A 25664-nucleotide genomic window follows, 5' to 3' on the forward strand; every position below is an offset into this window, starting at 1 on the left:
GATACAAGATTGGAATCCTTTGGGTCAATCCCACCAATGGCTGATAACAAAGCCTGCCTTTGGGATGGGCAATTTTGTAGTACTTCAAGAGTCGACATAGCGGATGGCGATTGGGCCAAATCATCCACTATGTTATAATGCTGTGCCGCTCTAGCGCGGGGATTAAATGTCGATTTGTGTACTACTCCCTTTGGCAGTTTTATTGTCAATTCAGGGATGGGGGGTGGTACAACTTCTGTCAAAGTTGTTGTCGAACTACTTGGTTGATCTTTTTCCTTGTTGTTCGACAGCTGCGGATTCCCATAATCTTTGTTCCTTGTCGAAATCAAAGCATCATTCTGCTGTTTTGAAACTGACAACATTAGCACTTGAGACGGGGAAGCATTTCCACTTTCAACCAGACTTGCTCCTGGATTCGGAAACGGATCAGTTAACACTGCGGAGGTTTTTGAACTCTTGAAGAATTTTTTAACCTCAGCTTTGTATGGAGAGTCTGCGGTCCGATGATCCTCATCGCATATAAAGCATGGATATTTTGGTTTCCTATTTCCAGGAGGGTTTGAAGAAGATTTTTCAGGTGATGATTCATCCTATTTCTTCTTCTTCCCTTTACCTTTCTTCTTGCTTCCTGGTTGTTTGGTTTCCTTGCCCTTATCTGTCGATATGGCATTTACTTCCGAAGCAAGAAGTTCGTCTTTTGCATTTTGACTTGAAATCTTACGGGCCTTCTTGGATGTAGCCTTTGTCGATTTCGTGTCTGTTGTGCCAATCACGTCATCGCCAGCATGAGAGTCATTGTTTGATTTAGGAGGAGGGGGAATTGAGAATTCCGGTCTAGGGGCATCAGGTATTTTGTCGTAGAGCGTGCCGGATTGAGTATAGATCAAGTCCAGATATTGTGCACGAGCGATAACTTGCTCTTCTGTTACGACTCCCCCCTTTGCCACATCTTCTGTGATGGAAGGCAATAATGACTTAATAAACCATTCAGCTAAAAGCTGATCGGGAACGTACATTTTTACCATCCTACGATGACGTCGCCACTCATGTATATGATCAGATATGTGAGTGGCCATTGTCTATTTGAAGTTGGTAAGGAGTTCTGTTCCCGTTTCGTACCTTATCGGTAATTGAAAATGGGTTAAAAAGGTTGTGGCTAAGGTACTGAAGTTGTCGAACGAAGCTCTAGGCAATTCAATGTACCATTTTGCCATTGGACCCGTTAACGTCCTCTGAAAGAGGTGAAGTCTTATCAAATCATCATTTAGGGTGTTTGATGAACACCATAGATGAAATGTCATCACGTGATTTGATGGATCTTCACCCGGATTTCCATTAAATTTAGGAATATCTGATGGAAGTTTATGAGGAATCGCTGGCCACCAAGGGGCGTAAGCAATTGGATCGTTTGTTAACCGATTTAAATCAGGTAACTCTAAGGTTGCCACAAAGGGTAACTGCTGATTCAGGTTAGGTGAAGCATACCCAGGATAAGATGGGATTGCCTGAGCAGTTGGTCTTTGCATACCAGCATAATGCATTTGATGCTGGTATGTTTGGTAAGGTTGGTGGACATGACCATTGTAAAATGGTTGATTTTGACCGTTTTGAATGTACGGTTGTCCACTGTTTGCAAAGATTTGCTGCTCAGAACCTTGGTATACTTGTTGGAATTGCAGTTGTTGGTATTGCACCAGCCATGGTTGTGAATCCATGTGCTGTTGCGCTATACTAACCGTTGGACCAAGGTGAGGGGTGATTGTACCCGTCTAGACCTGTGTCGCCCCACTAGTTGGCGATTGTGGTTGAGTCGCAGGGTCAAGGGGCTGTTGCATTACAACATGAGAAATCTGAGGTTGGCATACAACAGGCAGCGTTTGAACTTGTGACACCGTCACAATAGCTGGTGTAGTCAGGATATTCGACATAGGTACACATTGTTGCATCAAATACACAACTCTTGGTTGTTGAGGTAGTATAGGTACCCAACCACTTGAGGTAATTCCAGTATAACCTGAATATTGTTGTGAACTCCCATATGGATATCCTCCCAGAGGGGATAATGAAAGGGCATACTGCCCCCCATACAGTGGTAATCCAGAACTCAAGGGAATTGTTTGCCCTTGGGGACCGGACTACCCAAATTGACCTCCAAATGGATCAATTTGTTGAGACTCAACATAAGAGTTTCCGGATATTATTCCGGATGAACAAACAGGAACGGACCAAACTGTCGAAATAGCCCCTGAGTGGGCTCCTTCTAGCGATTGAGAGCTAGTCGGGACAGCTGGTATGTCGGCGAACATTTTCGGAGTGACAGCAGGGAGTTCTATCGTCGCTGTGTCGGATGACACAGTCCTGGATGTTGACGGTTGTTCAGACATTTGTAGTCTATCCAAAAGATTACCTAGCGATTCTACAGGAGCTTCCGCTGGTGGTAGACTAACTTCTGATGAAGAAGGATATAGAGCGATCCCGACTCCAAAGTGCGTTGGAGTACTTGTTTGAGGATCTTCTACAATTTCTTCAATTGCAATCAGACCAGGTGGAAGGGAAGACCGTCAGGTCCGTAAAATATTTCTGGTGCCGAAGAAGGTGTGGAATCGACAGCGACAGATGTTTGAAGAGCAAGACTCTCCGAACCGGTTGTAGATGGAACTGGTTCGGTAACACAAGTGTTTACTCTCAGACTAGGATCAGTATCACTGTCCCTCTATGGTTGTTGAACTTCTTCTGTAGAGGCAGGGATTCTAGAAATGTTTGGAGTAACCGGAGTCTCCGATGTCGTTGGAACACTTGTTCTAACTTTAATAGGAGATTTGGAACCGGTTAAACGAGTTCGCTTTGTCCGTACTGGTTTCGATTCCGGAGACAAAGACGGTTGACTCGTAAGCCTCCGCGAACGACAAGGTTTCAATTGACTTTCTTCCATGATTGCGGATTACTCGATCAACTAAAATAAAAAGGGGAAGTATGTTTCCGAATTAAATGAATTTTAGACGCTTTTGACACAACTTGTTTTTTCAGTTTTTAAGAGTCGAGAAAAAACAAAAGATGACTCTAGTCTCCTTCGATTTTTAATGAGCCTGAAGTGACAAGTGCTCAGATGGACCTTTTCCGTTAAGGAGTCTGAAAAGGAATGAAAGGGACTGCTCTGGAGATCTAGGTAGAGGGAGTACCAAACCAATCGCAAAACTGCAGAATACTTTTTACGGTACGGCAGTCAATCTTATCGAATGCTGTGTTCGGTGCATTGTGATCAGTAGGGCAGCCAACACGGCTTCCTATGGATAAAAGGTTTTAAGCCTATAGGGGTCTCCCAATATATACTCGACGGTACGTGGGAGCACAAGTCCGTACTGGCACTTATCGTCTCAAAGTGGAGGAATCACCCAACCATCAGTGAGGACAACAGTTACCAGGCTTTACGACGCCGGAATACGTCTCTAGCCTAGACCTCTAAATGTTGTTCGTTAAGTTCCAAAGCGTTGTTAAGTTCATTGAATTTATGTTAAGTTTATCTTTCTTATGAAGTTTTCCTTTTGGGTTCACCAAGAGATGTAGATGTAATTCCTAAAATGCAATCTAAAGATGATAAGAAAACTTTTATCTCTTTTCAGCAATGAAAATCCTAGCTACAAGGGGAAAAGAAAGACACAATCTTTTCACAAAGAGCAAAGAGCACACTGTAAATGCACTTTCCTAAATCAAGCCAAACAGACTGTCAATATGCAAAAGCACATGTGCATGTATTTTTTTTTCACTTTCTTAATATTGATGCCTAAAAAGAAAGTTGATGTACAAATCTAAATTTGCTTTCAAGTGACCAACACAAACAAGCTTCTTTTCGAAATCAAAAGGTAGAGATGATTACGATACGACACTTTGTGATTTTGAAATAAATACTCGTTTCGACACTAGAAAGTCACAAATTCAAACCAAAGGCAAAAGTGAAAGCATAATTGACTGTCAACAGCAAATAAACTTTCTCCTATGATCAAAATCGACACTTGCGACAGATCTAAATCAAAGGATGACAGTATGACTATTCTACTTCTTGCAATGGAAAACTGTAAATGATGCCACAAAAACACAAAAACATCTACAATCGTTTTGTACAAAGGAGGCAGAATTACGGCAAGGAAAAGGGGTTTTTAAATAGACACATACACTGAGCACAGGCTGCAAAAATCAGAGACAAAACTGAAAAAATGAAGCAAAGAACCTCAACTGCACAAGGCTAGGCTGATCAGCGCACCTGTTACACAGAGAAACTGCATTGCAGCGCAGGTAGCCCTCTTGGGAAGTGCGTTGAAATGCAGAACCTCTTCACAGAGCCTGCGCTGGGGCAGAAACGAGAATTCTATCCGGGTTCTGGGTCACGGTTTGCAGTTTAATCTATGGTTTTTGGCCGAGTAAAAGCAATCAGTAATGCACAATCAGAGGGTAGATTTAAAGGAGGTCTAAGAGCTATCGCAAAGGGCAATCAGATCATTTGTGAATCAGCTGTTCAGATCATAAACAGATCCAGTGAATGGATTGAAGCAGCAGATGTCTACTTTGCATTTGTTAATGGCAAATGCAGTTCGATGGTTACTTCTAAGTTTATGAAACAAACAACAAGAGAAACAAAAATAAACTAACTAGACAATCTTCCCCAGTGGAGTCGCCATTTTGTTGACGGGAAAAGTGTCTATTCAGAACGACCCTATCCCACTAAGGTGTGACAGTGACCTTAGAAACAAACAGAGAAAACTACTTTTGTATTCTTCTTTATGAACTATAAACATAGAGGAATAGGATGAACCAACCTGTGTCTTGCGCTAGTCCTTTGATCCAATCTCTCTCTTCTTTGACAGCTTCCAGCTACCTGCTTCCTTACTTGCCCAGCTTCACCAAGTTCCTGTAAGATCACAGAAGAAGAAAACTACACAAAGACATGGATTTATATTCATAAATAGCTTAGGATCAGATTTAAGCTAAACATACAAATGTAACAAACATCAATGATACACAAGCATGTAGGAGAAACTCAAATAGTTTTATTCATATAACAAGAAGATCCAGGAGGAGTTACAACCGATGATTCCTGATCCAGCATCAACCTCCCAGCAAAGAAGCCCCTCTTCACCTCCAACAAAGCATAAATCACCCAATACTCTGATATCTATCTCAAAACCAACAACAATTCTTTGCAATGTACAAAATTCCAGCCTTTGGATCTCTGGGATGAGGGATCCATACATAGATGTATGCAAGGAGTATGAGTCAGCTTATGATTTGACTAGTGTCTTCTCTCTGTCAGTTCTTGCTTCCACTTGGAGACTGAGAGCCTCTTACTCATCCTTGGTCGAACTCAGTGAGGCAAGTGTCATTGGAGAAGATTCTGGAAGCTTCCATTGTCTTTCCACCTCGCGGAATGGCACTGTCATTTGTCATTTCCCACTCAACACACCCTGATAGTGCATTTAGGTGCGTTGCAACGCACCTAGCTAGTGTATTTGGGTGCTATGCAACGCAGCTAGCCAGTGGAGCAGCTGAAATGATCCTGATTTGACTGATTCTGAGTATTTTCTGGTGGAGAACTTCCGGGAGAAGCTGTAATTTGTTGACCTTGTTCCTTTAGGGGTCGGAACAACACTTTTAGGGACTTAGGATCCCTTGGTTTATGGACATTTCATGCTTGGAGCTGCAAGGCACAAAAATGTCTATAACACACATCTAAGCATCATGTTCACATTTGGGTCTTCTTCGTGCAGTTCAGACCTCATCATTTTGATATTCTAAGTCAGAGGAGGCTGGAGTACCCCTTTCTCGCACATTTGTGTGATCAACATAGGACAATCTATCATTTCATGATCAAACTGAGAACAGTATGAACATGATGTTCTTGTTGGGTTGGTACAATTGTGGGCGTAGTGCCTTGGTCCTCTGCAATTGTAGCAAATCAATTATCTGTGACCTCTTCTTGGTTCCATTCCTCTTCGTCCTTGACCTTTCCCCTAAAATCCAGTGCGCTCCATCCCCGCAGCTAGGTCGAGGGCTCACGTTTTTGTCTGCATCCTATAGGATGGGGTCCGATCCATCATTAACTCGTAACTATAACAAGTGCGCTCGTTGTGACCTCCTGACCTGTAAAAATTACAAAACAGCTACTGGGGAGTCCATGTAGACTTCTGCAACAAATGGTAGTTATTCGTCTTGTGTTTTCCTCCTATCTGATAGATCACACACCATAACGTGGGTATCACACCTGGCCCTGCTTATGCCTCCAGTCTCAACGGCATTGGCCCCCCTCCTGCTAGGTAGTTTGCAAATACTAGACAGTGGTCATTGTCATAGCCCTGGCCTTTGCATTTTACGCACCATACTTCCTCGCACGCTTCTAACCGCGGTGCCCTATCTTGCTTCAAGATCTGCAATTCCTGGCAAAGTTTCTGTAGTTACACGTGGATTTGTTGAACCCCCAACCCAGGATCTGTATCTGGGTCTCATGCAACCTCATCGCCATTTCCAATGCTTTGGCCTGGGTTGAAAGCTTCTGTTGTGACAAACCCATCCTTAGGTGCGGTGTCAGAGATGCCACAAACCATGCGCAGTGTTGTGCTTCTATTAGCGTCATATTAGCCTCTCGGATCATACCCTTCAGACGCTAATCCAGATCCCAGGGGGTCTCGCCTGAAAGCATCGCAATCTCTTTAAACCCGATGATTGACTGTGTCTCTGATTTCGGCCTGCTAAATTCTCTATTCAATGCATTTTAGATCTCTGATATCCCTGCATTTGGGTGGTCATTAGAGTGCTTGATATACCATGTCAACATGCGATCCTGCAACGAGCTCACCAATGTAGCCTTCTTAATGTTGTCATTCGTGACCCCTTGCGTTTCCTACACTGCTCTTACCATGAACCAGAACTGGTCCAAATCCTCATTCCCTACTCCTTTGAATACGGGTAGCTTGATCGTGTTTGCCATGCTGAACTGTGGGGTTGGTGGAGGTAGAGTGGGTGGATATGGAGGCGAGGGAGGTGAAGCAGGTGGTGGTGTGGGCGAAGGTGGTAGATGCGAAATGCGTTGCCTTTCCAAGCCGACCGCACTTCTCAAAGAGACCCGAGCGAGCTCTTCCTCACTTTCTTGCGAAGGTGAAATTAACGGGCTATTTGCTAATTCCCTACTATCTTTGTAGATCTTTCCACTCCACGTCACCCCAAACATTAATGTATTCGCATAACCCGTTTTTCACATAATAGCATCTTAAACCAGGTATTCAAAGATTTAATATACTTACCTCACGGTCCCTTGAGAAAATGTCATTCTTCCTCGCTGTAGCTCACGGTCATGTCCACCGCAAACTCAGTGATAAATCACCTTATTATCCGGTCAAGCCAATGGTCCACAGCTCACATGATCTTGTCTTCTGATGCCTCTATTCTGTGCACTAATTCCAGAGTCCACACTATCAATTGGTTGATCTTACATCTTCCCTGGCTGACGGCTAATCTTGTGATCCAATCATATGGTTCAAAGGGAAAGGATGCAAAGAAAATCTCATGGATTTCCGTATACACATAACAATCCAGCCACCTTTTCTCAGATACCTACAGAGTTCTATTTTCCTGTGTTGCGAACTCGTGAATCTTCTTGTCCAACCACTCTTCAATTTCCTTCTTTTTTGGGTTCCAGTGGCACAACATCAAACATCCCTTAGGTAGATCCTGGTCCAGGCAATGAAACCATTTGTTGGCTACATGGGGCCTAACCCATGTTCAGCAGTGAGTTTAGCCAAGCAAATCCCGGTACTACTGGCCCTTTCGGCAATAGTCCACGGAGTGCAGACTGAGGTCTCACCTGAAGTAGTATGGGAGGGTGCTGGAACTAGGTTTCCACACCCTAGGGATGTCTTGATGAAGGTTTTCGAGGTTTGCGATCCTAACTTGCACGTTGCGCTGCTCCGTGCAACTTTTTATCCTTCGCAACCCGTGCACACATTTGTACGTACAATATTATTCCAATCTGATCTTTATTGTGCTATTATATTAGTGCTCAACTTATTTTTTGCGGGCCTAATATTCTTATTACTTATTCAAATTTCAGATAAGCGCACGTACTCGAAAACAATACAGATGCATAAAGATAACTAGAACATAGAAATACATATCTACAAACAGACGCACAATATTCTGAATCAATCTTATCTTTATTAATACTCAAGTTCAGTTACAAACCCGACTCTGCCCTGTGCACTCTGCTGCAAGGGTCCGCGCACTCAGCTGCGGACTCTACTAGGCCTCTGTGCACTCAGCTGTAGAGCCTCTACCTAATGCTACGACCCAATACACTTCATATTCACTTCTATCTTTGAACCATATCTTTGCATCTATCTATTTCATCTCTCCAAAAAACTATCTTTACACTTAGAGCCTTGCTCTATTTATACAATCACATGGTCTGCGGACAATGGGTATGCTGACCCAACTTTGCATTAACTTACATTGTTTTAGGGTGGACAACCCTATGACTCATCCTAGACTCTCATGCTCCACGCACGCATTTCGCGGAGTCTTTACATTACATTGACCAAAACTCGGGCTTTAAGCCCCAAAAACATGCTATGGGGGGTCCACTGCCCAACAACTATTGTTCTAGATATGGCTACTTATCTAGGGAATTAGTATTTATCTGTAGATACCAAATTCTCCAAAACAAATTGATGACTCTGCTGGGGAAGATCCTCTTGCCTCGCAGATTATCCACCTCCTAGGACATCCTTGCAGACCTTATTTGTGTTCATAGATTGTAATTCAACTCTTTGCATTGAAAAAATGGTCAAACTTGTGTCAAATTGCCTCTTGAAATGGCTCATTGTCACCAGCGCAGCTTGTGAGGGACACATTGCGCTGCAGAGCACCCCTGGCTTAGGGACAATGCTCTAAAGTACACTGTCTCCCATTCAGGGTTGCACTGATCCTCCTAGGTTTAGTTTCCCACCTTTGGAAAGTGTTTTTGCCAACTTTTCTCTATTTGTTTGTTTGTTGATTGATCAATGAATGTTATGTCTCGGACAACAAGTTTCTATCTCCTTGTCTAGCCCTACTTTGAGTTGATTGATTAATCTTTCTTTAATGCTTTCTTTTTCATTATCAATCTATAGTCAAAGTCAGAATATATTTGATTAATCTTCATTCGAAAGAAAGTGTCGTAAAGCCTTCTTTTCCTTCGAATCAGAACTATCGTAAAAGTCTTCATTCTTATGAAAGATTCATTGATTGTATGTGTATATTTCCTTTTCTTCATATTCACATTAAGGAAATCGAAATGAAATACATGCATGTTGCATTGAAATCTTTTTGTGTGTGCTCATAGGAATAGTGTAGGGAAATTGCATTATATTGTGCTCTTTGCTCTTTGATCGAAAGAAATCTGATTGCTCTATCTCTTAGTAGCTAGGATTTTCATCATTAAATTGAATGGAAAGAATGCTTATCATGATATTTGCATTCCTAAGAATTTCAGAATACATCATGTGGTGAACTTGAAAGGAAAATTCCTAAGCAAGATCAACTTAAAATTAGCATCAATTTACTTAATGGAGCATTGTCATTAACGAGAACATTTAGTGGTTCTAGGCTAGAGACGTGTTCCGGCGTCGTAAAAAAAAGCAGCTGTCGCTAACTTGTCTGAAATACATCCCAAGTGTGATACCTCATTCCACATAAGTGAGTATATCGTAGCTCATCCATGTACCTTCAAGTATATATGGTAGTGTTACAGTACATAAAGTATATGGGAATGCTCTCACTATGCGGTTTTGCATTAGACATCGCTTATATGGACTGGGCCTCCACGTACCTTCGGGTATATATGGGAGGACAACACTAGGTTTCTCTCCATCCTTAGGTAATCGAGTCGGCCACCTTGTACATTGTGATGCACCAAACACAACATTCAAGGAGATTGCCTACCTGTACTTCTTGGTTCGCCAGTAGGTATTCTGCAGTTTATAGTTGCTTGGTAAACCTTTTGCCTAGCTTACCCCTTTTTGTTTTTTTTTTTGATAATAAAATTAATCAAAAATTGTGGAGGAATATCAACCCTTACCTCATCATTCGCGGAGAACAGTGAGTAAACTGCCTTTGCCGCCTGAAGCTACACCTATTTGGTCAAAACGGTCTCGTTTAACAGAGTTCGGTACATCAAGAACTCCTAGTTCTCTATCTAAATTACCTGAATCATCTATTCCAGTAAGTACTGAGACTCCAGTTTCTCCAACTATTTCTGGTACATCCGTTTCTGAAGAAGAAGTTTCACAATTACCTGAGGACATTAGCACTGATCCTAGTGAAACGGTAACCGAAGATGCTCAACAACAAGCTGATCCTCAACATGAAGTTGCTCAACAAGAAATTACATCTAAACTTAAATCAGTTCAACCAGAAGTTAATCCAGAACCTATCATAGTTCAAATAGAAGTTACATCTAAACCTAAAGTTGTTCGGGAACCTCCTTCTGAAACTGTTGTTCTTTTACCTAAACATCTGGACTTCGAATTTGAACATTCAGATGTTGTTAATTTACCGGAAGACAATCAACCAGTTACCCCTCAGACATCAGTAACTAATGAAACTTCTACTTTATCAACACTTGAAATATTTTACGGACCACACCATGAAGTTCTTCCACCTAGTTTAATTGCTGTCGAGGAAGAATTGGAAGAAGATTATACACCTGAAACCCTATTCCACTTTAGAACTGGGCTTTATCTTTACCGTCATACTCTGCATTTTACTGCTCCGTTTGATCCTACTTATTTTGAAGTACCCATCGATTCTTTAGGAAAACTTTTGGGTCAATTAACTATGGCTGAACAACTGTCAACATCCCAGACTGTATCATTTGATGCAGCTGCGGTAGGATCTTCTGTTGTAACCTCTTCGATGTTTTCTACCACACCTGAGTCTCACCTATATGGTGAATTGTCCGTCCCGATTGGTTACCAATCTTTATCTGGAACCCACTCAGGGGTTGCTTCTACACCATACCCATCGCCCATGTCCTCAACTAGAATTTTACTTGGTTCTTCTTTAATGGGAACTCAATAGTTTGATCCTGCATACCAATATCAAGTTGGGCAATTTGGTCAACAGAGACCTATATATCCATTAAATACTGGATTTCCACCATATGGATAGCAATACTCTTATTCACCTTATCCTCTGTTAGGGTCCCACCCTAACCCCCTTATTTATGTAATGGGATCACGTCATAGTCAAGAGTCAATAAAGCCCATATTAATAATTGTAAGTGGTTAATCCGCAATTAATGACGAAACCACAGTTAGTTGCAAATGGGTCGTAGTATTAGATAGATGGTATTAATAAAACCCATGGTCTTGGTCCGTGGTATTGCATGTATGAGTCATATATAAAGGATAGAGACTCCCTGCGAGGAGCATCGTGTCTTATTTTGTAATCGAGCTCTGCTCTATTAGAGGTTGCCCCCTCGAAGAGGCAAGTGAAAATTACTCTCTGAATAATAAAATCATTGCTATTCTGTGTTCTGGGTATATTTTCTTTGCATATTCTGTATTTGGGTATCATTTTGCAGGTTAAGAGCATAACAAGTGGTATCAGAGCACTTTCCAGGGCCGGTGGGATCTCCATTTCTTAGCAAATTTTTTTTTGGCTAGAGACATGTTCCGGTGTCTTTAAACCACGGATCTGTCGTTGAGCGCATAAACCTGCGGATTTGGGGAGGCATGCATGCAGGAAATACAAGAGGTGGTCACGTCTATTGGACTCCCTTGTAACCCCTATGGGTACCCCTTCGAGTAGTAGCACATTAGACAGAATCGCGCACGGACTGTCTTCCACGTACCCTCTGGGTATATTGGAAGCCCCCTAGGCTCCCTTGAAACCTCGCCATAGATAAACCGTCGGCCGTCTTGCGGCTACAGTACACCGAGAATAGCACTCGGAGGATTACTCGCCCATACGATAGGGTAGTCGAGTTGTACGGCTAAGGGTATGGTCGATCCTCCTTAGTTAGAGCCCTGAAACATTGGGCCGAGTACTACTGCCAGACCCTTATGTATATTGCGATCTGTAGCACCTGACACTCCTCAAGACCATAGTTCCCTTTTCTATGGAGGGATCACACATCATCTCTTCCAGATCTGCTTGTGCAAAGGGGTGCAGCAGCAGTAGACACAGTCCCGCAGTCTCGAGTTCGCAGATCAGCCATTCCGATCTATTAGATCCATCAGATCTGCAGAAGCAGTCTGTTCTGCCGCCTAGAGCTATCAGATCCACCAGATTGGAGTCGTTGTGAAGGGTTCCCATACCGGGGTATAATTTTCGCAGGACTTTTGGCCGCATTGACATTTTGAGGATTTGGCGACTGCAGTATTGATAAGGAAGGAGTAAAACTCCGTTAGGAGTTTTCAAAAAAAAAAAAAAGAGTTTGAGATCTTTCGGGGCGCTTATTGGTGATCTAGCCCATCAGAATTAGGACGATGAGCTGAGCACGGTGGTACCATTCACTTCTTAGTGGAATTTTTTCTTTTAGGCGGTCCCAATTTTAAAAAAATCAGGTTGGTGTATGGTAGAAACTAGAGCTCAAGTGATGGCCAATGAAAGGATGGACAAACTTGAAGAATCAATGCAAACCCTCCACATTCATCTTAGCGGACTATGTAGCATGGTCGAGAAAATAATCTCGAAGGGCAAGGAGCAAGTCCATGAGGAGGAGTATAATGGCAATGGACACAATGAGGGTGAGTCTAGCCACTCTCCTCACGTCTGGCACACTCACCAACAACCCAGTCAGCGACCTCCCAAGTTGGATATTCATAAATTTGACGGTTCTCACCTATCGGCATGGATAGCACAAATGCAGCAGTATTTCAAATTGAATCACATCTTAGATGATGAGACTCAGCTTATGTTGGGGAGCATGTACTTGGACAATGAAAGGTGGCAATGGTGGGAATGGCATCAACGTTGCACTGGACCTTTTAGGACTTGGACCAAATTCACCAAAGCTCTTCAAGATCGCTTTGACCAGGAATCATATTTTTTGGGTCGTCTTACTAAGCTCCGACAGACTGGTACAGTGGATGAATATATTACAACTTTTGAAGCCTTAGCCTTCCGCACTTGGGGTCTCTCAAATGTGTTCTACACGGAATGTTTTATCAGCGGTCTTAAAGAAGCCATCAAAGCTCAAGTCCTACTGCACCACCCTCCCACATGGACGGAGGCTTGCAAGGTAGCTCGTAACGTGGAACGTGCATTAGCAGCCCAATACAGTCGCCCAAATTTCTCCGCTAAAGGTCGCCCCCCACAGGCTCACAACACGACTCAAACACTTAAGGTCCAAAAGGTGTCCCCTGCGGAAATGGCTGGCAGAAGAAAGCAAGGACTATGTTACTACTGTGATGAAAAATACTCCCCAGGTCATAAATGCAAGGAGCCCAAATTTTTTCAAATTGATGCCACTGACTACAGCTCAACAGAGGAAGATCCACCACTTGAGGAACATGAGCCGCTAGAAGAAGACAACCAAAAGGAAAATGTCTCTGATGAACCAGTTATTTCGTTGCATGCTTTGGCAGGGATTTCTTCCCCTCAAACTCTCAAAATCAGAGGTTTTATTAAACATCGCCCAGTAGTAGTCTTGATTGATAGTGGAAGTACACATAATTTCATCCATCAAAAAGTCGCAGAAGCAGTGCATTGTTTTGTACGAGTAGTTTCTAAATTCCAAGTTCAAATTGCGGATGGAGGCACAATGAAATGTGAAGGCCATTGTGAAAATGTCAAACTTCAAATGGGGGATTATCAGTTGAAAACCCACATGTTTGCCATACACATGGGGGTTGCGACATTGTCCTCGGCGCTGAATGGCTCCGCACTCTTGGGCCAATCACAATGGATTTCCAGGAGTTATATATGAGTTTTAAGCAGAACAACTACACACATACCCTCCGTGGACTCTAGGCGGGAGCCCCCTCTATCATCAGCTCGCATAGGATGGAAAAATTGTTAAAAAAGGACAATCATGGAGTTGTAGCTCAATTTAATGCCATCCAGGCAGTCAAAACCAAGCCTCTGCCAATTCATCCTGAGATGCAACAGATTTTAAATAACCATCTGCCGGTCTTTGACAAGCCTCATGAGCTTCCACCCTCGCGAGGGGAACATGATCATAGCATCACCTTGGTTCCAGGGGCCCAACCCCCAAATGTGCACCCATACAGATATCCGTTCACCCAAAAGAATGAAATAGAAAAAATCATCAAGGAACTTTTGGAAGCAGGTGTCATTCGTCCTAGCATTAGTCCTTATTCATCCCCAGTGGTCATGGTGCTCAAGAAAGATGGGGAGTGGCGGATGTGTCCTGACTTCAGGGCCCTCAAAAAGTTGACAATCAAAGATAAATTTCCCATCCCGGTGGTTGATGATTTGCTGGATGAACTCAATGGGGCTCAATTCTTCAATAAGTTGGATCTTCGCTCAGGCTACCACCAAATTCGCATGAAGGAAGTTGACATTCCCAAGACTGCTTTTAGAACTCATGAAGGCCATTATGAATTCTTGGTCATGCCATTTGGTCTTTGTAATGCCCCCTCTACTTTTCAGAGCCTTATGAACCACATTCTCAAACCATATCTCAGGAAATTTTTCCTTGTCTTCTTCGATGACATCCTCATCTATAGTTGCACTTGGGTCGCACATCTTTAGCATGTAGATCTACTCTTGCAACTGCTCCGCAAGCATAAATTATTTTTCAAGATGTCCAAGTGTTCGTTTGGCATGGCAGAAGTAGAGTATTTGGGCCACATTGTGGGGCATGATGGTGTCAAGGAGGACCCCAAAATGATCCAGGCAATGCAGGAATGGCCTCAACCTAAGATCTTGAAGAGCTTGAGAGGATTTTTGGCTCTCACAGGCTATTATTGTAAATTTGTCCGCAACTATGGTCGCATAGCGAAGCCCCTCACCCAACTCCTAAAGAAAAGTTCATTCTTCTGGAATGAGGAAGCACAACAGGCCTTTACAGCTCTAAAGAATGCCATGTGTTCCACTCCAGTCTTAGCACTACCTGACTTCACCAAATCTTTTGTCATTGAATGTGATGCTTCGGGTACAGGTATTGGGGCGGTCTTAATGCAGGAAGGGCAACCGTTGGCCTTCACAAGCCAACAACTAAGTGGGAGGAATCTGGGCCAATCTACCTACGAGAAGGAAATGATGGCCATCTTACATGCAGTCGAGACCTGGCGACCTTACTTATTGGGGCGACGTTTCCAAATCCGCATAGATCATCACAGTCTTAAATATTTTTTGGAGCAATGCCTATCCTCCCCACAACAAAATAAATGGTTCGCTAAAATGCTGGGATATGATTATGAGATCATTTACAAGAAAGGGAAAGACAATAGTGTAGCAGATGAATTATCTCGCCAATTTGAGGAGGAAAGTACTCTGCTAGCAATTTCCCTCCCCATTCCAGAATGGATTGAAGAGGATCGCAGGGAATGGTTTTCACACCCCGGGCTCTCCCAACTCATTTCTCAATTGCAGGTAGATCCAAATTCCACCAAGGGCTACTTGTGGCAGGATGATATTCTTCGCTACAAGGATCGAGTCGTCATATCACCAACATCCACCCTCAAAAGTCGCATTTTGGAAGAATTGCACTCATCTCCCATTGCAGGACATTCGGGCTTTCAGAAGACGTATGCTCACACCAGAAGATCATTTTTTTGGACAGGCATGAAAAAGGAAATGCTTACTTTCGTAGCAGAATGCGATGTCTGTCAACGCCACAAAGGGGAAGCCGTCAACACACCAGGCACATTACAACCATTTCCCATTCCAACATCAATTTGGACGGAGGTTTCTATGGATTTCATTACAGGTCTTCCAAAGTCAGGGAATAAGTCAGTCATCATGGTGGTTGTGGACCGACTGTCGAAGTATGCTCATTTCTGTGCCCTACCCCACCCGTTTACACCAACTTTGGTCGCTCAACCTTTCATGGATCAGATCTTCAAATTGCATGGCATGCCCACTTCTATTGTGTCCGACCGCGACCCGATCTTCACCAGTAATTTTTGGCAGGAACTCTTCACGATACAAGGCACTCAACTAAAACTCAGTACTTCCTATCATCTGCAAACAGATGGTCAAACCGAAGCCGTCAACAAATGTCTAGAAACCTACCTTAGGTGTTTCACTTTAGAAAAGCAAAACCTTTGGGTACAGTGGTTACCTTTGGCTGAATGGTGGTATAACACCAACTATCATGCCACCACCAAAATGACTCCCTATGAAGCAGTATATGGTCAACTCCCGCCTTCACCTACTTCGTATCTCAAGGGGTGCTCAAAAGTACAAGAAGTGGATCAACTCCTACAACACCGCGCAACCATGTTCACCCATCTTCGAGAGAATCTTCATCAAGCTCAGAACCGCATGAAGCAACAAGTAGACCAGCATCGCTCTGAGCGCCAATTTCAAGAAGGGGATCAGGTCTTTTTATAGCTACAACCATATAAGAAAACATCACTCAAAGACAAGGGGTGTCAGAAACTATCTCCCAAATTCTACAGACCATATCAAGTACTTCAGCGCATTGGAGAAGTGGCTTACAAGTTGGCCTTGCCACCTACTGCAAAAATCCATCCAGTTTTCCATGTCTCATGCCTCAAGAAAGTGATTGGGAACAATTGCAGAATTCATACCAGTCAACCTGAATTGGACGAAGAAGGGTCCATCTGGCTTCAACCTAAACAGGTCCTAGACACACGAGACAAGCAACTGCGCGGTCGCATGATTAAGGAAGTCCTCGTCAAATGGAAAGACACCTCTCCGGAAGATGCAACTTGGGAACCAGCCACTATTCTTCAGCAGTTTCCACAGCTTCAGCCTTGAGGACAAGGCTAGTCTTAAGGGGGAGGGCATGTTAGGGTCCCACCCTAACCCCCTTATTTATGTAATGGGATCACGTCATAGTCAAGAGTTAATAAAGCCCATATGAATAATTGTAAGTGGTTAATCCACAATTAATGATGGAACCACAATTAGTTGCAAATGGGTCGTAGTATTAGATAGATGGTATTAATAAAACCCATGGTATTGGTCCATGGTACTGCATGTATGAGTCATATATAAAGGATAGAGACTCCATGCGAGGAGCATCGTGTCTTATTTTGTAATCGAGCTCTGCTCTATTGGAGGTTGCCCCCTCGAAGAGGCAAGTGAACATTACTATCTGAATAATAAAATCATTGCTATTCTGTGTTCTGGGTATCTTTTCTTCGCATATTCTGTATTTGGGTATCATTTTGCAGGTTGAGAGCATAACATCCTCCTTATCTCAGAGGACCGTCATATGGTAATATCCCACAGTATTCTAGTCAACCTGGAATTCGAGTTTGTCAATGGAAACCAACAATGCTAGTTCAACCAAGGTTTGTGTATCCAACACAACCAATGCAAACAGTGTCATCTATTCCTACTACACCTTTTGTTACTACTGTATCACAGTCACAAGTTCAAACTGTTGTATCTCAATTGGTACAAACTGGTCCTTCTACCTCACAACCACAAGTTTCGGGTCAAGAAGCTCAAGTTTTGGGTCAAGAAGCTCAAGTTTCTTAGGTTGTTGTACAACAACCACTTCTGTCTGGGGTTCAACAACAACTTTAGGTTAGTATACCCTTATCTGGACTGACCCAAGTTTACATTGGTATAGTTTATTCACAACTTGGCCAACCTTTCATTGTTGGGCAACAACAACCGTTAAATCAACAACAATTGTACCAACAACACCAACAGTTGATTCAACAACCGTGGTAGCAACAATTTCAACAACCTCAATTCTAGCAATTCCAACCCCAATTTGGACTTGCCCAACGGACTCAACCTGGGTTTGGACAGTATCAATCTTACCAAGGTCCTGGTCAACAAGGCTTTGCAGGTTATGGACAACCGCAAATTCAACCTTGTTATAAACAACCACCTTACGCCAAATTTGTTCAACAACAACCTTATTAAGGTTACCAAATGCAGATGTCCTATGTTGCTATGCAAAGACCTATTGCTTAGGTAATTCCATCATATCTTGGGTATACTCAACCTAACTTGAATCGACAGTTTCCATTTGTAACAACTTTAGAATTACCAGATTTAAATCGACTCACTAATGATCCAATCTTATATGCACCTTGGTGGCTGGTGATTCCTCATAAATTACCTTCTGACACTCTGAAATTCAATGGAAATACTGGAGAAGACCCATCAAATCATGTCATGACCTTTCATTTGTGGTGTTCATCAAACTCCTAAAATGATGATTCAGTTAGACTCCGTCTTTTCCAAAGAACACTTACTGGCCCAGCTACTAAATGGTACATTGAGTTACCAAGAGCTTCTTTCGAAAATTTTATGACTTTATCCACCACATTTCTGACCCACTTCCAGTTACCTATCAGATACAAGACTGGAACAGAACTCCTAACCAACTTTAAACAGACTAATTCTACCCATATATCAGATCATATTCATGAGTGGTAGCATCATCGTCGAATGGTTAAGACATATGTTCCTGATCAACTTTTGGTTGAGTGGTTCATAAAATCCTTATTTCCATCAATCAACGAGGATGTGGGAAAAGGTGGAGTTGTCATAGAAGAGAAAGTAATTTCTCGTGCCCAATACTTGGATTTGATTTACACACAATCTAGCACGCTCTACGAAAAAATTCCTAATGCACCCCGACTAGCTTTCATTGTTCCTCCTCCTCCACAATTGAGTAAGGACTCTCATGCCGATGATGGTGTGATCGGTTCTTCGAGCACGTAAATGCAGGAAGACCATCTGGTCAAACTCTTGCCATTACCAATAAAACTACCAATGCATCATAAAACACTGTTGCTTCCGTAGTTAATGTCGTGTCATCTGAAAAATGCAAAAATCAAAAGCAACCAGGAGGCAAGAAGAAGGGTAAAAAAAGAAGAAACAAGATAATTCCCCTCAAGAGAAATCATCTGATTCCTCTACTTTGGCAAGGAAACCTTGTTATCCATGTCTAATCTGTAATGATGAGCATTTTACAAGAGATTGTCCACACTGCTCAAAAGTCTCTAAAATTTTAAAGACTTCTAACACATCTACAGTGTTGACTGATCTGTTTCCAAACCCGAAGACACATTTGGTTGCGACAAACCATGCTTCCACATCCCAAGTGCTCATGTTATCCATCACAAAGACACAAAATGAAGTTTTGGTGTCAACGAGAAATAAATATTATAGAAATCCACCATCATCATCGAATAATCAGGCCATTGATCAACCTAATCCTACGACTTCAACTTTATCTGAAAATATTTCACTAGAATTGACAATAAAACCACCAAAAGGAGTTGTGCATAAATCAACATTTAACCCTCAGGCTCAAGCAGCTCAGAACTATAACATAGCGGAAGATCTTGCTCAATCACCTTCTGCTATGTCGACACTCAAGGTGTTACAAAATTGTCCCTCCCAGAAGCAGGTTTTATTGTCAACAATTGGCGTAATAGACCCTACGGATTCCAATCTTGTGGTTTTTAACCATGCGGGATTTACACCACAATTACCAATGTAATTAGCTTTCCTAATTCAAGTAAAATCTCTCAATAATAATGTTCACCGAACTATTATTTATGAGGGGGAATCTACTTTCATTATGTCAATGAGCCGCTGGAAAACACTTGGTTCACCGCCGTTGTGGGATTTTGAGTAACCTGCAAATCGAACTAGGGGGAAAAACAGTTACTGTTGAAGTCATGGTAGTTGACGAACCCCTCGATTACAACATTTTACTGGGAAAGCCATGGGTATATGCTATCACTGTCATGGTTTCCACGTACTTTCATACTATTGCATTCCCTCATAAGGGTGGAATCGCATTCATCGATCAACTTGCCTTATTTGCCAATAATTCACAGGCTATGGGAAGCATTCCATTGGTACAAGGATCCCTGTTGTCACTTCAAAGTGTTGGAATAGGTCTCTTTAAAGATCCTTCCCTACTGGGTACTTTTACACTACAGTCACCATTTGATTTGGCAGAGGTGGCAAGAGTAGAGATTTGCAACATATTTCCTCCACCTCACCTAATTTAAGGAGGATTACCAACAATTTGAAGTTGATAGTAATATTGAGGTCATGCTGCTAAGCCCCATTGAACTAGCATAACAATCAATTTTTAAGGCTTGTGCGACAAACCCAAATCCGCATTCACCAATTGTATGGGTAGACCATTCGTTAGAATATGGTACTTCTTTGAATCCTTTCTCACTTGTACATTCTACGGATGAAGGAACCATCCAATCAACGATGATATGATAAGAACCTTGGGAAGATTATCATCATCATTCACATCTTCCAGATGACATTGAAGATTATTCAAATTAACTAAACCAACCTTCAGTTTTTGATTTCCTTTTGAATTCAGTTTTCATAGACACAGTAGAATTTGAGTGAAACTTGTCAAATATTGAAGAAATTATTTCTATTAATATTTCAACCAAGCCTAATGTTGTAGAGAACATTCATGTCAGAAAATCTTGTTCTTCATCAGAACTCAATAGTTACCGTACTCTATTTCGTGAATTTAGAGATATATTTGAATGGTCTTACAAGGAGATGCCATGCATTGACTCTAGTATTGTTGAACATGAAATCAAAATGTACCTTGATGTCAAGCCAGTTCGATAGTGACTTAGTCTGGTTCATCCAAAGAAAGCCATTGCAATTAAAGTAGAAGTCGAAAAACTTTTGCGTTCTGGTTCCATTTACCCTGTACCTCTTACTGACTGGGTTTCCAACATTGTTCTTGTCATGAACAAACAAGGAAAAATTTGAGTGTGCGTCAATTATAGGGGTGTAAATGAGGCATGTCCAAAGGACAATTATCCTACTCCTTTTATTGACCATATTATTGAAGAATGTGTCGGATGTGAAATATTCTCATTTATGGATGGTTTTTACGGCTACAATCAGATCAATATCCGCCCACAGGACCAATATAAAACAACTTTTATTTGTCCATGGGGCACATTCATGTATAGGAAACTCCCATTCAATTTGAAGAATGTAGGGGCAACATTCTAGAGGGCAATGAACTATGCCTTCCATGATATCAAGCACATTGTTCAACCTTACCAAGATGATTTACCTGCTAATTCACGAAAGCGGACTGATCACCCGCAACATTTGAGAGTGATATTTTTACAGTGCTGACACTACTGTTAGACTCAGTCTTGTCAGTCCTCTATCAGAGTCAAATTCACCAAGGTTCATTTCTCATCATTTGCAGTCATCAAATGCCATTTTGCTAAAAAAAAAAGAAAAAAAAACGAGTCGTTTAATTCTTGAGTCCAGGGTTTTGTCTCCAAAAGTGTGAAATAACGCTTGTAGGCCAGAGGGAGGATCAATAAGTTTTCATTTCAAGATTGCCATCATCAATAATTCTCAAGGCTGATTCCTCTTCAAAACTCTATTTTGAAGAGGGAATCGTCAAATCAATGGTTAGTAATAAGTGTATTTTTTCCGTCATGAAGAATTTCAAATACAGGCCTTGGTCACCCTATTATCTTCAACAGCCTCAGCAATCCTGCAACAGATAGACAGGAATCATTATTCACTCCAAAAAGTCAAAGACGGGTACAAGAGAGCCATTTCAAAATGAGAAAGTGCTAAAGGTTTTGCAGCATTGGAAGAAAGCAAGGACTTCGAAAAGGGTCCTTCTCAGGACCACTAACTGATTCAAAGGAAGTAAACTCCAAAGAAATCAAGACGGTGTTGTTTGCTGAGCTTGGTTGTTTGAAACACTTCACAAGTGTAAAGGCTTTGAGAGAACATATGCAACAGAATTACGGCCGTGTTTGTTGTGAAATTTGTGGGAGTCAACAATTGAGGAAACAGATCGAAAGGTACATGCGCATTCATGTAAACCAAACCTGTGGTGAGAGAACAAAGTGCCACTCAAACAACTGTTTGCAAAGTTTTACTGAAAAATCAAATCTCAGTCAGCACATTAGAGCAGAGCTATATTAAATTGTAAACCAAATCCATTGTTTTTGACAACGTATCTACATGTCAAGCATTCACAAAAATCCAAAGGGGAAAGCCGAATTTGGAGGGTGAAGAGTGAATTTCAGTGTTGGAGAGGCTGACAGTGTGTTGACAGTGCGCATGGCGCACCAGACCAGCGCGGTGCACTAGCTGTGCTCGCGTTGCACACAGCCGGAACACCACAGAAATTGTGCCACCGCTTATAAATTTCAAATTCAAAATTGCTCCGGTCACACCAATAACTTCTCTGCTTTATAAATTCGAAATACATTTTAAATCCCCGATTCTTTAGTAATCTTCCAATTGAGGAAGGATATAATATAATGAGTATAAGACAGTCGTAAAAATTCTGTGAGTGAGGAAAGTTTTGATATTCTTCGGGAAAGTTTTGATCTTCTTCTTTGGTGGAGAGAAATCCGAAAGCTGGTGGAGCTTGGTTATATGGTGAGATCATAACAGGGATTGATTTATTGTTCTGGCAGTACAAAGAAACAATGGTGGAAGAAACCTCGTCGTCATCTCCTGGGGTAGTCGGCTTTTCGGTTCCACCGGGAAGACAGCGATTCCATATAGAATTGAAGACGGACGAGACCACATTTGTTTCAGGGAAGAAATTGATTAAAGATTCTCAGAAGGCCATTCAGTCTCACCTTGTTGAACCACCCGTCAGAGCTTACCCTACTTTGGAGGCTTGGATTGCTCCAGAGGCCACAATTGGGGATTCTGTTGTGCAGACGGATATGGTTTCAGATCCTTCACATTGATTTAGTGCAGTTATTGAGAGGATCGAACGTTTGTACAAGGGAACTGGAAGTAGTGATGAAGAAGAGCTAGATAAAATTCCAGACGACGACCAATATGATACTGAAGACTCATTTATAGATGATACAGAACTGGATGAGTACTTCTCAGTTGATGGGGGAAAGACAAAGCACACAGGATTTTTTCATCAACAGAGGGAAATTAGAACACTCGAATGAGCCTGCTGCCTCTCCCGTGCTTGCTCCAAAGAAAAGGAGAAGGAAAGATACCAAGAAGATGCCAAATGATGAAGAGATTCCAAGCAAACTGTTAAATATGGGTGCTCTTCGAATAAAGGCAGTTGCAAGAAGTGGACCTTTGGTGGGTATGAATGCCACAAGCTCTGGTCAGGATATCACTTGTCTTTCTGTTGGTGAATATTCAGATGAAAAACCATTGAAAAAGCAAGAATCAAAACCAGGAAATGTTCACGTTGGGCCCAGTTCATTAAAAGCTGAGAGATGCAAAGAAGGTCATTGTAAAACAGAGCCCACTGTCGTAGGCATTGAGGTGTTTAATAAGGATGGGGCAATTCCAAATATTTCGATTGCAGGCTCTAAAGAAACCACTGCCAAGTGTGCAAATGATATGTCAACCTCCAATAAAAGTAGAGCCTTTGAGAAAGTTGAAGAAGGTGACGATTCAGTGGATGTGAATCCTATTGTATACCAGATATCGACCTCCAAAATCAAACCTTCACTACCGCTTCATAAGGAAGCTAGTCTTGCAAGGCCTAAATGCACTATTCTGGACAAAGCCTTCCAAGATTTGGAAAAGGGAGTTGTTGAATTGTGTCCACCTTCTACTAACATTCGAGAATTAGATCAGTCATGCCAAGTGGTGAAAAAGCGTATACCTGATGATGTCAAGCAAAAGCTTGGCAAATTAGCTAGGTTGGCGGCAAAACAAGGAAAAATCTCGAATGATGTAATTAATCGTCTTATGGGCATTTTAAGCCATGTAACGCGGCTTAAAACATTGAAGAGAAACTTGAAGGAAATGATTGCATCAGGAATCTTGGCCAAGCAGGAAAAAGAAGGTAGGCTTGAACACATAATAAAGGAGGTGACTGAAATGGCCCAAATGCAAGTATCTTCTTTGCAAGCTCAAGAAAGCAGGAAATAAGGTTCATTGGATGATTTACAAGCAGTGTCAACCTCTGTAGAAAAAGGAAAATTGAATGGATGCTAAAAGTGGGATTATGCAACCGAAGACCGACTTGTGATCTCTATGATCAGTATGTTGAGGGAATGGATGAACACAAAGGCCCACAAATAAAGAAACTATACATAGAGCTTGCTGAACTTTGGCTAGAAGATTGGATGGACAACAATGGCATAAAACGTGCAGTCTATAGAGCAAAGGAGCGAAAAAAGAAATTGAATAAGATTACTAATGGTGGTGGAGAGACGACTAAAGGAAAGAAGGCTCCAGTAAAATTGAGTACCGATGGATGGAATGGAGATGTGAATACTGGAACTATTTCTAATCCCAGCTGTGAAGATTCAACTCCTCGTGACAAGCAAACTATGGTGGAGCAAGTTCATAATGAATCTTTAAATAGAGGTAATATACTGCAATACAGGATTGCAGATCCAAAGTCTTCATCTATTATTGACCGAAAACAGAAGTATTTTGAAAAAGGTGAGAATAAGGGTTCACATTGGGAAATTGAATGGAATAAATGTGTAGGAATCCCATCGAAAAAAAAAAGTAAACCAAAAATAGATTTAGGTATAGAAAATACATATACAGGGCATATGAAAGCGTTTTCCTTTGAAGAGAAGGAAATGAACAAGCTGGACCAAGAAGGCTGCCGAGATGTCTATGCTTCATTTGATAAGTATCTTGAAGTTGATAAAACTTGACGGTGATAACAAATATCATGCCGAGCAGTATGGACTTCAGAAGGCAAGAAAAGGTGTTCTTTTCCTTGGTTTTCCTCCCGTACTACAATTTCAGTTGAAGCGTTGAATATGATTTCATAGGAGACACAATGGTCAAGATAGATGATCGATATGAATTTCTACTTCACTTGACATAGACAGAGACAATGGCAAATATCTCTCTCCAGATGCAGATAGAAGTGTGTGCAATTTATATACTCTTCATAGTGTTTTGGTTCACAGTGGAGGTGTGCAGGGTGATCATTGTTACGCTTTCATTAGACCGGCTCTCTCAAACCAGTGATATAAGTAATTTCTGCAAAATAGAGACACGAGTTGAGCTTAGCAAATTGCAGCTGAGTGCATTCATTAAAGGAAAATTTTAGTGGAAAACCGTTTTTATTGTAAAATTATTTTTTGATTCAAAGGGCCAACATAAGGTGAAGAGTCACCACAGCAGAAAGATAGGAAACGATGGTCTATTTTTAACTACAATTGCAATTCAAAGGGTCCACACTCCAGATTCTGTCTTTTAATTAGCCATCAACAAACAAATGTAAGGCTGCTCCTTTCTAGAGCAGACTTTTCCTATTCTCATGATTTTAGGTGAAATGGCCCCTATTCTCAAATCGATCTGTTTTCCCATTCCTGAGTCTATTTATTGTATGAAAATTTATGTGTAAAGGGTTCTGAGTTCTGGAAAACAGTGGGAGAGGTGTGAAGGAAACTTCACTGTACAGTTTTTTGACAAGGATTTAATGAAAAGATGCGGCTCTGTTTCATGAGATTCTTGTGGTTGTGAGTGTAGCAAATGTGTTCTTATGTTCCATATGTATCTTGTTATGTTTC

General features: G+C 41.7%; 1 pseudogene; it reads left to right on the forward strand.

The window, feature by feature from the left end:
* The first annotated feature begins 22604 nt into the window (after positions 1 to 22604).
* LOC149180613 (ubinuclein-1-like) lies at positions 22605 to 24797 on the forward strand (annotated as a pseudogene).
* The last annotated feature ends 867 nt before the right edge of the window (positions 24798 to 25664 follow it).

The sequence above is a fragment of the Pinus tabuliformis genome, chromosome 3_2 (assembly GCF_031772625.1).
Source record: "Pinus tabuliformis cultivar Carrire ecotype Pingquan chromosome 3_2, CPIR1, whole genome shotgun sequence".
NCBI lineage: Eukaryota > Viridiplantae > Streptophyta > Pinopsida > Pinales > Pinaceae > Pinus > Pinus tabuliformis.